This window comes from Hydra vulgaris, chromosome 08 (assembly GCF_038396675.1).
Source record: "Hydra vulgaris chromosome 08, alternate assembly HydraT2T_AEP".
Taxonomy (NCBI): Eukaryota; Metazoa; Cnidaria; class Hydrozoa; order Anthoathecata; family Hydridae; genus Hydra; species Hydra vulgaris.
Window position 1 is genome coordinate 52,011,017 of NC_088927.1, and position 11,783 is coordinate 52,022,799.

Here is an 11,783-nt window from a genome sequence, read left to right on the forward strand (position 1 = left end):
ATCTCCATTGCAGCTGTCACAGAGTTTGTACACTTTAAGTAATTTATTATAAAGTTATCTTCCATTATTACTCTAAAATTCAATTAAATCATTCTGTTCTACAATTATATAGAAATGTAATTATTAGCGGAAATAAAAACTTAACTACTCAGTTCACATGACGTTGAGTTGGTTGTGCATCTCTGATGAATTATTTAAGCCTAACTATTGCAGTGGAGCAAGATCTTGGTCAATATGACCAATCATTTTATTTTGAAATCTAGTTTGAGCAAAATAATTCAATCTTTTTACCAGCTGGAATAAGTCAACAAAGGGATATCCTTTTTTCTTATTTGCCCCCTGTAAAAAGTCATGGAATCCTCTTTGGATTGTCTTGATGCCTAAATAAAATGATCTAGTTTAGTTAGTTTAATGTATACTAGTTTATTATTTGCTTTTGGTTGAAGAGTAAGGTAGGTTTTGAGTTTAACAGTGATGTATAAGATAGCAATTAGCAATGTCTACTAGTTACAAGCAACAGCAACGAAGTAAGTTTATCATTTTTGACTTGAGACAAAACTTGTTTATTAAAGATAAATGAAACAGACCTTTAGTCTGTTGTAATATTAGTATTCTAAACAGAGTTGATTATGTTTCTGCAGCATTCTAGTATAGCCGCTGTATCCTTTTTAACAATTGCATGTTTCCTTTTGGCATTTGTTAATGTCTTTGAGAAGAACGCCATGAACCAAATTGTTAAAATATTCCTTCAAAAGATATACCAGAAGCAACAAATTTTAACTGCAAGTGATTGAATTCAGGAGGGGCTAGACAAGCTTTGACAAGTTTATTTTTAAATTTTTATATTATGGAACGCTGGCTGAAACCCAGAAATGAAAAACTCATTTTTTGCTCAAGTGAGTATAGTGCATCTGATACCAATATCATTTTGCAATTTGGTACTAAAATATTCAAATACTGCTATTAAAACTTGATTAAAAAAAAAAATTGTGCACACACACACATACAGTCTTCTCCATTTGAAATTTAATGTCAGCGTAAAAAAAGCGCTGGCAGAATGGTCATTTTAAAGTTAGCCTGCGCGATTTAAAAAATTATTTTTCCCTTTTATTTAAATTAAAATTAAAATAGAGAAAAAAATGAATAACAAAAATAAATAGCAAAAATTTTGAATAAATACTAGGTAAAATAATCACAAAAAAAATAAGGGTAAAAAATTTTTTTTTCATAAAAGTTAAACAAAAAAGTTTTGTAATTTAAAAAAAAACGTTTTTATTTTTTATGGCAAGCGCTTTTTTATGTGCTCGCCAAAGTATTTACTGGCGTGCGGCAAGCGCAAAAAGCTAAACGGAGAAGACTATATATATATATATGAATAAAATTTTAAGTTTATTTTTTTTATACTTTACAAGAACTATAATACAGATAATCTTAATTTTATTTTTTTTATACTTTATAACTTTTATACAGATAATCTTAATTATGAGCCTATAAAGTTACTATTTTCTCCTTTGTAAAGTATGCCTGAAGGAAGAAAAGGGCTTTCAGAGTGTCATTCTCAAGAGATAATCATTGGTGATACTGTTGTGATTTGCTAAAAATATTTGCTCCAATTCAACACTTGTTAGGTTTTTCGGCCAAAGCTATTGTTTGGTCTTTGCAGATTAGAAGCTAGGTTTTGTTAAGATTTTGCTCATTTAACGCTTATTTATTTCTCGTATTTAATTTATATGCTAAATCTAAGGTTATTTATTATTTACAAGGTTATTAGCAGCTTTTTTTGACAGAAAATGACAGTATTTTTGTTCAAATGTATTACATATTTAGTTGAATACCATGCACAATGAATAACTGTTGATGATAATTGATTTAACCCCCCAGTTTCTGCATTATGAAAACTCCATTAGTAGAAATGCATGATGTCAACAAATCAACACTTTTTTAATTTAGAATAAACTGCATCAACACTTTTTTAGTTATTTTAACACATTTTTTAACAGACAGTAATTAACAACTCAAGCTAATCCATGGTTTGAAAAATTAAATTCTATATGAATGTTAACATTTAACTATCTGAAATTTTAATAGATTTAAATTTGATTGAATCATTAAAATTTAAGCTAAATTGCATCTTTTGCAATTTGGAAAAACCATTATAAGTCTTACATTTGCCAATATAGCTACGAAAAGTCTATTTTATTTTTAGTATTAAACAATGACTTTGAGTATTTATACAGTAATTATATTCTGCTCATTCTAATCCAAAACAAACATAAAATATATTGATAAATGTCGTTAACAGGCAAATACCAACCACACAAACCAAAATGAAGCATTGAAGTAACTTAGGACTATTTCAGTAAGACATGTGCAGAACAAAGTATTAGAGAAGCTACAACTATTATATATAAAACAGACTATTGCAAGCATAATATTCAAGAATTAAATATTGCATACATAAATTGCATTATTGAGTACTTGTTTTCAGATTATCAGAATGTTATCAGAGAAAATCTGAAAGTTTTAAAAATGTGTTTCCACATGACAAAACACATATTTATACATTCAATATCTAAAGTTATTTAAAAAAAAGGAGAAATTTAGCATTTCTAACTTATTTATTTCTATACTATATTAATTTACTTATATATAACTATTAACAAATCTAACTTATTTATTTTAATACTATATTAACAAAAACGAAACAAAGAAAACTTACTAATAATTGTATTGCATTATTATGCACTTGAATGTTATGAGCATTATCAGATGAAACCTGGAAAAGTATTAAACACTTTTATGCATGATAAAAAACTTGTTTACGCATTAAACATTTAAAAATTTATTTATTTGAAAAATTTATTTTTGACTTTTAAAAGTATACAGTACTTTTCGAATTGTTTAACAGGTTTTATTGGTTGCATATGAATAACTTTGGCAAATGGTGTCAACCATTGTCTCAAGGATAAAGCTCTTCGTATTTATGTCCTAAATTATTCAAGTAATTGCACAATATTTACTTTAAACAACTTTTTTATCACTAATTTTTAACGAAATTCTAAAAAGCATGTCTAAAAAAAATTTTTATGGACTTTCATTAGAAAAATACAAATTGATAATATATATTTGTAAAACAAATATTATCTATGCAGGATAACTTTTGAGACTATTTTTGAGTAAGAATTACTTTGAAATTATAATATTAAAATTTCTTTAGAAATGCAGAAATCATGAAAAGTAATAATAACAATAATAATAGTTAATTAATAACTAAAATAATATTAATAAAATTTCCTGAATAAATAATTTTTATAAATTGAACAAAAATCTCAGCTTTTTAAACGTTTTATCCACTGACTAAAGTACTTAACATAAGTTATAAAATTTCATTTAGAACACAAAGTTTATGAAAATTACCAAAAAAAGTCATATAAAAGTTAGTTAAAGGTGTTAATTTTAAAATATTCTTAAACAGGTTGTAAAAAGTCATATGATAAAATAACATTGACATCTGCGATCTTTAATCAAATCTTTATTTAGTACTGAAAAACTATAAGTTTAAAATTTGAAAAAAGACATAACAGTATAAATTACCTGTGATGTCAGAGATATCTTTTCCCCACATATGATAAAGTGCTGATGCAGCAATTATACTGTATGAAAATTGCAGATACCCTGTATCCAAGCAACAAAGATCAACTAACTAAATATAATAAAATAGTAATAAATTTATTTAAAAACAAAATTTAACAAAACACTAACACTTTACATACAAAGTTATGCACTTAGTAATACAGCTAATATAAAATCAATGTAAAAATCATCTAAATGAGTCTAAAATAATCTAAATCTTTTAGAAATTTATTTAAATTTCATTAAAAATCAACATAATAAATTTATAATTAACCATCATGCTATGACAAGTCATTAAGATGCATAGAAACAAAAATGTCGCTCTGTTTAAAATACATTAAAATTTATTTATAAAACGCCAACAAAACAACAATGTTTTGAAGAATCATAAAACTATATTTAGAAACTTGCAATTAAAAATATATCTTCCAAAATTCCACATTTTGCTTGTATCTCTCTGGTTTTCTAAAGATGCACAAATTAAATTTTTCTGACATTACCATAAACTTTTAGAACAATTGTACCATCAATTGGTACCTGTAACCGCTAACTAAATAAATTTCTTGGAGATTTATCTCCATTAATTGCTTTACTCAGGTAATGGAGCTGGCAACTTTAATTTATTATTTGTCAAATATTTAATTTTGACAAAAAAAATAATTCAAGAAGTCAAAGAACTTTTGCAATATTTCATGTTGAAAAATACAGAATAAAGCAATTGCAAATACATTGCAATTGAATAATAAGAAAATAAATTGCAACTTTTCAAGATTGAAACACAGAATAAAGTTATGTTTTTCCAAAAGCTTTGTCAGAAAACTAAATTTTTTTAACAATAAATGTGTGCTGGTATTAATTTGTTGATATGTTTTTTCACTTATAATTTTAAAAAAGATGCCTTATTAAAGTACATTTTAATTTTAAATTTGTGTAGCTAAAGTTAAAGCATAGCAAATTAACTTAAAAGAATTTAGTGTTATTAGTAACACAATGAAAAATTTTAAAAAATTTGCTCATACTCTTTTCGTTTTTGACTTCATAACTCTCAGAATTCTGATGGAAAATCTCTAAGAACCAACTATTTGTACAAAATGGAATGAATGGAATTTTAATTGCAATTCTTTTGTTTTGTAACTTAAAAAATAAGATACTCCATAATATTACTGGTATTGCTTTTAATCAACAAATAACTTCTAACAATTGTTAATAAATATTTTTTCAAATATAAATTTTTTTTTTTAGGGCAATTTCAATCAATGCCTCTATTGGCTGTTTAAATAATGATTATCGTATTTTAAAGAATGTTTTTTAAAAAGAAAAATAGTTTTTGGGCTCCTAGAGTTGCATATTTAAATTAGAACAATTGATCTCCATCTGGCCCTAAAAAGTGACTAAAACTATTTCAAATGCCACAATGAGGTAAAACACATAGCATTAAATGAGAAAAAAAGACAATGGAGATACAATTAAAAAAAAACACCCTAATAAATAGTAAAAAAAAAAAAAAAAACCTAATAAAAGTAAGCTTAATGTAAAAAAAAACTAAAAAAAATTTAAAAACTACTGAACAAAAAAAACAAAGCTCAAAATATTATTCCTTGTGCAAAAAATTCATAATAAAATACCTTTGGAATTAATAACTTCTTAACTTTGGTCTTGTAAAATGTTTTTATAAAATTAAGTGACTCTTTAAAATTAAGTAACAGTATATTTAACGATCGCTTAATAAGGAAACAAATATTATTTATAAACAAGACACATTATCCACTTATATTATCTATTTATCAACGTATAATTTCTTTTTTTATTTTTTTTCCTGACAGGCTTTTAATAACACAAATGCTTGAATTATTTCAAGCTTTGTTAGGTTAACAAAGTTTAAAAAAATATATACTTTAAACAATTCTTTGTAACAAAGGAAAAAATAATCAAATCATTCAGTTGCAATATAAATATCAAAATGTCTTTTAAATGTTAGAAACAATTCAGCAATAGACAGACCACTTTTCAGATCAGCTGTTTGTAATAATCAGTATTTAAACTGCTAAGTATACAATTAATAAAGCTATGCTTTGCTAAAATCAATCACTACATTATACTAAATATATTATAAATTAACAGGCTTCCACAAGAGTAAATGATTCCTGTGTTGCAATATTCCTGTGTTACAATACTCCTGTGTTCTACCAGCAACTAATTAAAAATTGGAGTCACTTCTTTAACGGCGAGAGCGACATAAAAAATGTGTTCATTGAGGAAATCCTCAACCAGTCCATTTTTTATAACAATTTTATTAGAGACAAAAACTACCAGACTCTAAAACCTAAAAAAGAAACTAATTTGAACCAAGTATCCAAAATATCTGATCCTGCAAAGGTTTTTGTACCTGGTTTCTTGGATCACCAATTAACTGGTCTTAAACAAACAACATTTAAAAAAATTAAAACAACACTTAAAAAAACTCCATTTCACGTGTTTGTAAAAAAAAATTAAAAAGGAAGGTCAATCTTATGACCACAATAAATCAAATTTTACCCTAAGAAACTTTATACACCCCTAAAACCGGTTTTGATTACCGACCTAACATCAAAATCAATTTACGATTTTCTTATGAAAAAGAAATATAGTTTGGGTGTAACAACCCTGTTTACAAAGTGAAACTCTGATTTTGAAAAGAGCATGACGGTTACCTCAAAGGAATGATCCCTCCTCTTTCAAAACATTTTCAAAAGAAATAACAACAACAAAGCAAACGAAATAAAATATAAAGCAATTCATTTTGCGCTACCCACAAACTCCATCGCTACCCACAAAATCCATCATCAACGCAAAGGTCATGTACCTGATGGCCTTTGTCCCCAGTGAATGTCCCCAGTATCTCTATCTCACATGATATACAGCTGCGAAAAAGTACAACCATTAATTAAATAATCTTTGCTAAATAAGATCTATTCTAGCAGTAAACCTTTTAAAAAGACTTTTAAATTTGTAATTTATTCAAAATCTCAAAATTTTATATTTGTAATTTATTGCTTGACAAGCTTTTGTATTATATTTATTCTATACGAATGAGAGCTTATCATGAGAGAAGTATGAGCGCGAGAATAAGCCTTCTAAGAGCATATATATCTAAAATTAAAAAAGTACTTCAGATCGAACACAATATTGCTAAAGAAAACAACAAATTAAACTATTTTTTAAATGAAAGTAAAGAAATAAGAGATATAAACAAAAACAAAAAACTAGAAAATAAATTAAACCAATTTTTGAATTAAATCAAAAAAACCTTATACTTTTTGAAAGACCCAAACTTTTTATTTTTTTATTTTAAATTTTTGTCTTTTCTTTTTACTTTTTTCTTACTTTTCTAAACTCGCTTATTCTTGATGCTCCGTTTCTCGACTTAAAAAGCACAGAAAAAACGTTGTAAATATTTCTATGTAATTCTTGTCAAGTAGTCCACAAGGCAATTAGCTGGCGGACTACTGAAATATAAACACAATACCATCAATGTTTTTGGTTTTTTGAAAAAAGAGTTAATTTTCTTAAATATCTGTTTGGATTTAAGCAGGCTGGTAGGCTTTTTTACGAGAGTTATAAGTTATCCTTTTGAACTGCCTTCCCTAACCAAAAACCCTTTGCATTTGCATGTACACTCCAATGCGCCTGTCCCCTATGTTAGTCAGTCGATGTATGCACACTCTACTGCGCCTTTCCCTATTTTAGTAAGTCAAAGCATGAATACTCCACAGCGCCATTTTTAATTAAAGTTTTTTTTTTAATTATATAATTCCTTATTGTATATATGTCACAAATAAAACCTACTTATGTTTCGCTCTACTAAAATTGTTTTGTTATGTTCCGGTGTTTGTCCGGTGTGGTCCGGTATAATATTCGTATACACCGGTCGATAATGTTAAAAAATTTGAACACTCGAGAGTTAATTAATCATTTGATTTCAAAAGGAATTTCTGTGGAAACAACAGCTAAATTGTCGAGTAAGTATATACTACATAAATTTAACTAATTAAAATAACTTTGAAAATGTTATCTTTCGTAAACTTAATATTTAAAGGTGAAAATATTGACGGACATGCATATTTGCAAATGAACTCTGTTTTATTTCATTGTATTGGAATAAAAATGGGTGAAGCAATAAAGCTTCAGTCTCTCATTGCAGCACAAAAATTAATATTATTATTTACTTTTTTTTAAGGATGTCAATGTGTTGTTACCTTTGCCCCAAAGATTTTTGAAATGTTGCTTGTTACATAAATCACTTGAGAAATGTTCATTACCGTTACAAAATTTAGAAAAAAAATTCAACCCGCTTTTCCCGAAAAAATCCTTTGCAGGGATGAAAGTACACACATTCCTAATTCCAAAAATGTAAAAACCAAAATCAACAAATTACGTCCGAGAAAAAAAATTGCGATTGAAATTTACTCTATTAGCACTACTTACTGAAATGATAGTGAACAATATATTTGCATTTTTTCAGTATTATTAAAACTAAAAGATGACTTTCAAATTAGTTACAGCACCTAATTAAATTGCAAAGCATTGTATCAAATTGATTGTCACAAAATAGGCAATAGTTTTACAGTATATTAGGAAAGCCAGTTTGCATGTTTTTCTGTTGAAAATTATGTAAAAGAATTCACTTATTATATCTATCTAAAACCATAAGCATATTTGACTCAAATACTAACAGCACAACCATGTAATGAGCTCAAACTAAAATTCTAGGAAAGTGCTACTTTAAATTAGAGTGCTTAAAAATTTAATTTAGTGAATTTTAAAAAGACTTACATTTTTAAAAATGGCAAATTCTGCAAGACCACATGAAGAAAACAGGAAAGTTGACTGCTTCTTTTGCTTTCAGAAGTTTGATAGTCAAGTGACAACATTCATCATTGAAAAACTTCATTCTCTACTTAATAAAGCAATTGATTTCTTTGATATTTAAGTCCCAAAGTGAATATGTGAGAATTGCAGAGTGAAACTGAGGAAAAAGGATTCTGGCCAGCCTGTCCTCTTGCCACCTATCTTCAACTACAAGAGTATTCAAGTCAGACCAGAGACATGAGAACAAAACTGTGACTGTCTTATTTGCAAAGTTGGAAAGCTAAAATTGAATGAAAAACATCTACTCAGTACTGATCCGATGCCATCATCAGCAGCAAAAACTCACAGAAGATGCTCAGAGTATCTTGCTCTTGTTGGCAGAGGCCTTTCCTATGAGTGCAATCAGGCAACATTTAGAAAAAATATGCAAACCCTTGTGACAAAAGACCAAACATTGGCAGAACAGATTACATCTTCAGTGATTTCTTCAAAAGATACATCTCCACATGGAACAATCAGAGTTGCATAACAAAATGGAAGAACTCTCCCAATCACAAAAGGTAAATTGTTAATATCATTTTAATTTTATAAGATATAAAATTTACTATAAAAATAATAGAACCCCACATCATATAAAATTTAATGTCAAATTGGTTTAGTGAAATTTTGATATTATTAAGCTTTGTTACACTATTCAACTAATTGTTTTGTATTTTAGGATCTTCCAGTGCCAAACTTTTTGACAATGCTCCAATCATGACAGTGAAAGACCTTGTCACTAATCAGGTGAATACTAATTTGTCAAACTCTAGTGTTAAAAAAACTTGCATCAACAATCAATCAAGTCAGCAGAACAAAAGTTATTGAAATCAATATTCATGCAAAGTTTGATGCCTTTGGAAGACATATATCAGATCATTTCACACAAACTGACATTGATGTGTCAACTGAAAAAGCTTCAAACACAAAAAAGTCAAAAACTATTGTTCATTGCAATGACCTGAAAAAGCTTTTGAATAAAGTTCAACAGTCTCAATAATCATGCTCTGATAACATTGTCAAGCTTGGAATAGATGGTGGAGGTGAATTCCTGAAAGTCAGTCTGAGAATAATTGACACAAGTGGTATCAGTCACTCTCCCCCAAGCAAGCGATTGCTCACTGCACCACATGCTAAAGATTGTGGAGTTAAACGACAGCTTTTGGTTGCAGTTGCAGAAGACATGTCAGAAACATATTAAAATATTAGACAATTGCTTTCATTGATTCAAGCCAACTCTACAAACTTCTTCATTTCTTGTGACTTAAAGGTTGCAAACATTGTCTGTGCTTTACAAACACACTCCAGCACTCACCCCTGCACATGGTGTACTGCTGATTGTCAACATCTTTCATTTCCTGGGCAGCCTTGGACTTTTGGCTCTATCAGAAAGAGCTTTAGAGACTTTGAATCTGCAGGATTGGACTTGAAAAAGGCAAAGTTTTACAAGAATGTCATTCATATGTCTTTGATTGATCTTTGACCTGACCAAAAGCTTGTTCTTGATCTCATACCTTCCATGGAGCTACACCTGATATATGGGGTTGCCAATCACTTGTTTAAGGCCCTAATAGACATTTGGCCCAAAGCTGATGATTGGCCAAGACACCTAAACATTCAACCACAACCCCATCATGGATGTCAATTTGCTGGCAATGAATGCCACAAGCTTTTGACGAATGTTGATCTCCTTCAAAAACTAGCAGAAACTGACTGTGCATTCCAAGCTATTGGTATCATTGATGCCCTTCGAAAATTTGGAGCAGTTGTAACTGCCTGCTTTGAACAAGAGCTTGATCCACACTATGCAATTAAAATTGACGCAATTCGATCCTCATATCTGGCTTTTTCAAATGTTTCAGTGACGCCCAAGGTATATGCAGTCTTCTTTCACATCAAAGAATTCATTGAAATGAAGCACACTGCACTTGGACCTTACAGTGAGCAGTCAACAGAAGCTTTTCACCACTCATTTGCTGAACACTAGAAAAGATACAAAAGAGACGCATTGTGGACTACAATAGCAAACACATGTAAAAAAAACCATGTAAGACCAGAATTCATTTACTTCAATATATTTTCAGAATAAGTTATTAGTCAAATCAGAAGATTTAGCATTACTTCTTTATTTTTATAGAGTTTTGCATATTAAATGTGCTGTAAAAGTGCAAAATAAAATGTGTGCTGTCATTTCTGTGTCATGTGCTTTTGGAATAAATTTTCAATTGCAATTTTTTTTCTTGAACGTAATTCGTTGATTTTAGTTTTAACATTTTTGGGATCAAGAATGTGTGTACTTTCATCCTTCCAAAAGGTTTTTTCAGGAAAAGAGGTTGAAGTTTTTACTAAATTTTGTAACGGTGTCATCTTTTATCTGAGCTTTGTCAACTTTGGTGTAATATCGGTGGTTGTATATAACTGTTTACTACATATAATATGCTAAGAAAACATGTAAATAAAGATCATACCGGTTTTGTAGTTAATATTGATCGAACATTTAACATAAGTTGTGAAAATCCAGTAACACATAATTCTGAAGGTAAAAGTAAAATTAAAATAGACATAGGATGTGAGAAAAAAATTAAAGGTGTTGCCCCACCTAATGTTGATGAGCACGGCATATCACAAGCAGCATTAAAATTTATTATGGCTTTAATGTCTTCAAGTTCTATTTCTTTAAGTACTTCAGAGTTTGTTAAGAACTGTTCACAAAACCTAATTGAAGTTATACTTTGTTATTTACTAGGTAAAACAGTTTCAGTATTGGAAAGTACTGAAACTGTTTTACCTAGTAAAATGTAAGTGTGAGAAGCATGTTATAGACAACTTAGCAGAAGTGTTTAACAGATGGAAAACACCTTTTAGTGAAATTGATTCACAACATCGAGTATTATCATATTTGAAAAATAAAGGCCTTTATGTTAATTATCATATTTGAAAAATAAAGGCCTTTATGAACCAGTACCACATTCAATGGGTGAACGATGGGATACAAAACGTGACAGAAAGACTACAAATACAAGTCAAAGTAAAAGATTTGTTTTATTACCTACCTATTGAAAGCACAATAAAGCTTGTGTTGCTACAGCCAAAAGCCATGAGTTTGTTAAAAGTGGAGCAAGTATCTAATTTTGAATATGTTGAAGATTGGTTTTATTATAAAATGGTTAAAAGTTAATGGCATATGCTAAATTTAAATTTCCTAAAAAGTTTCCCTTTATTTGTTCAAATATACTTCAATGAAGTAGAGACCACAAATCCTC

General features: G+C 28.6%; 1 long non-coding RNA gene across 1 annotated transcript; it reads right to left on the reverse strand.

Moving 5' to 3' along the window:
- Window positions 1-2,897: 2,897 nt before the first annotated feature.
- On the reverse strand, window positions 2,898-3,746 carry LOC136084363 (uncharacterized). The gene is made up of 2 exons (XR_010640513.1): window positions 3,595-3,746; window positions 2,898-2,988 (listed from the first exon to the last, which is right to left on the reverse strand). It is a non-coding gene; the product is annotated as an uncharacterized LOC136084363 (long non-coding RNA).
- Between the last annotated feature and the right edge of the window lie 8,037 nt (window positions 3,747-11,783).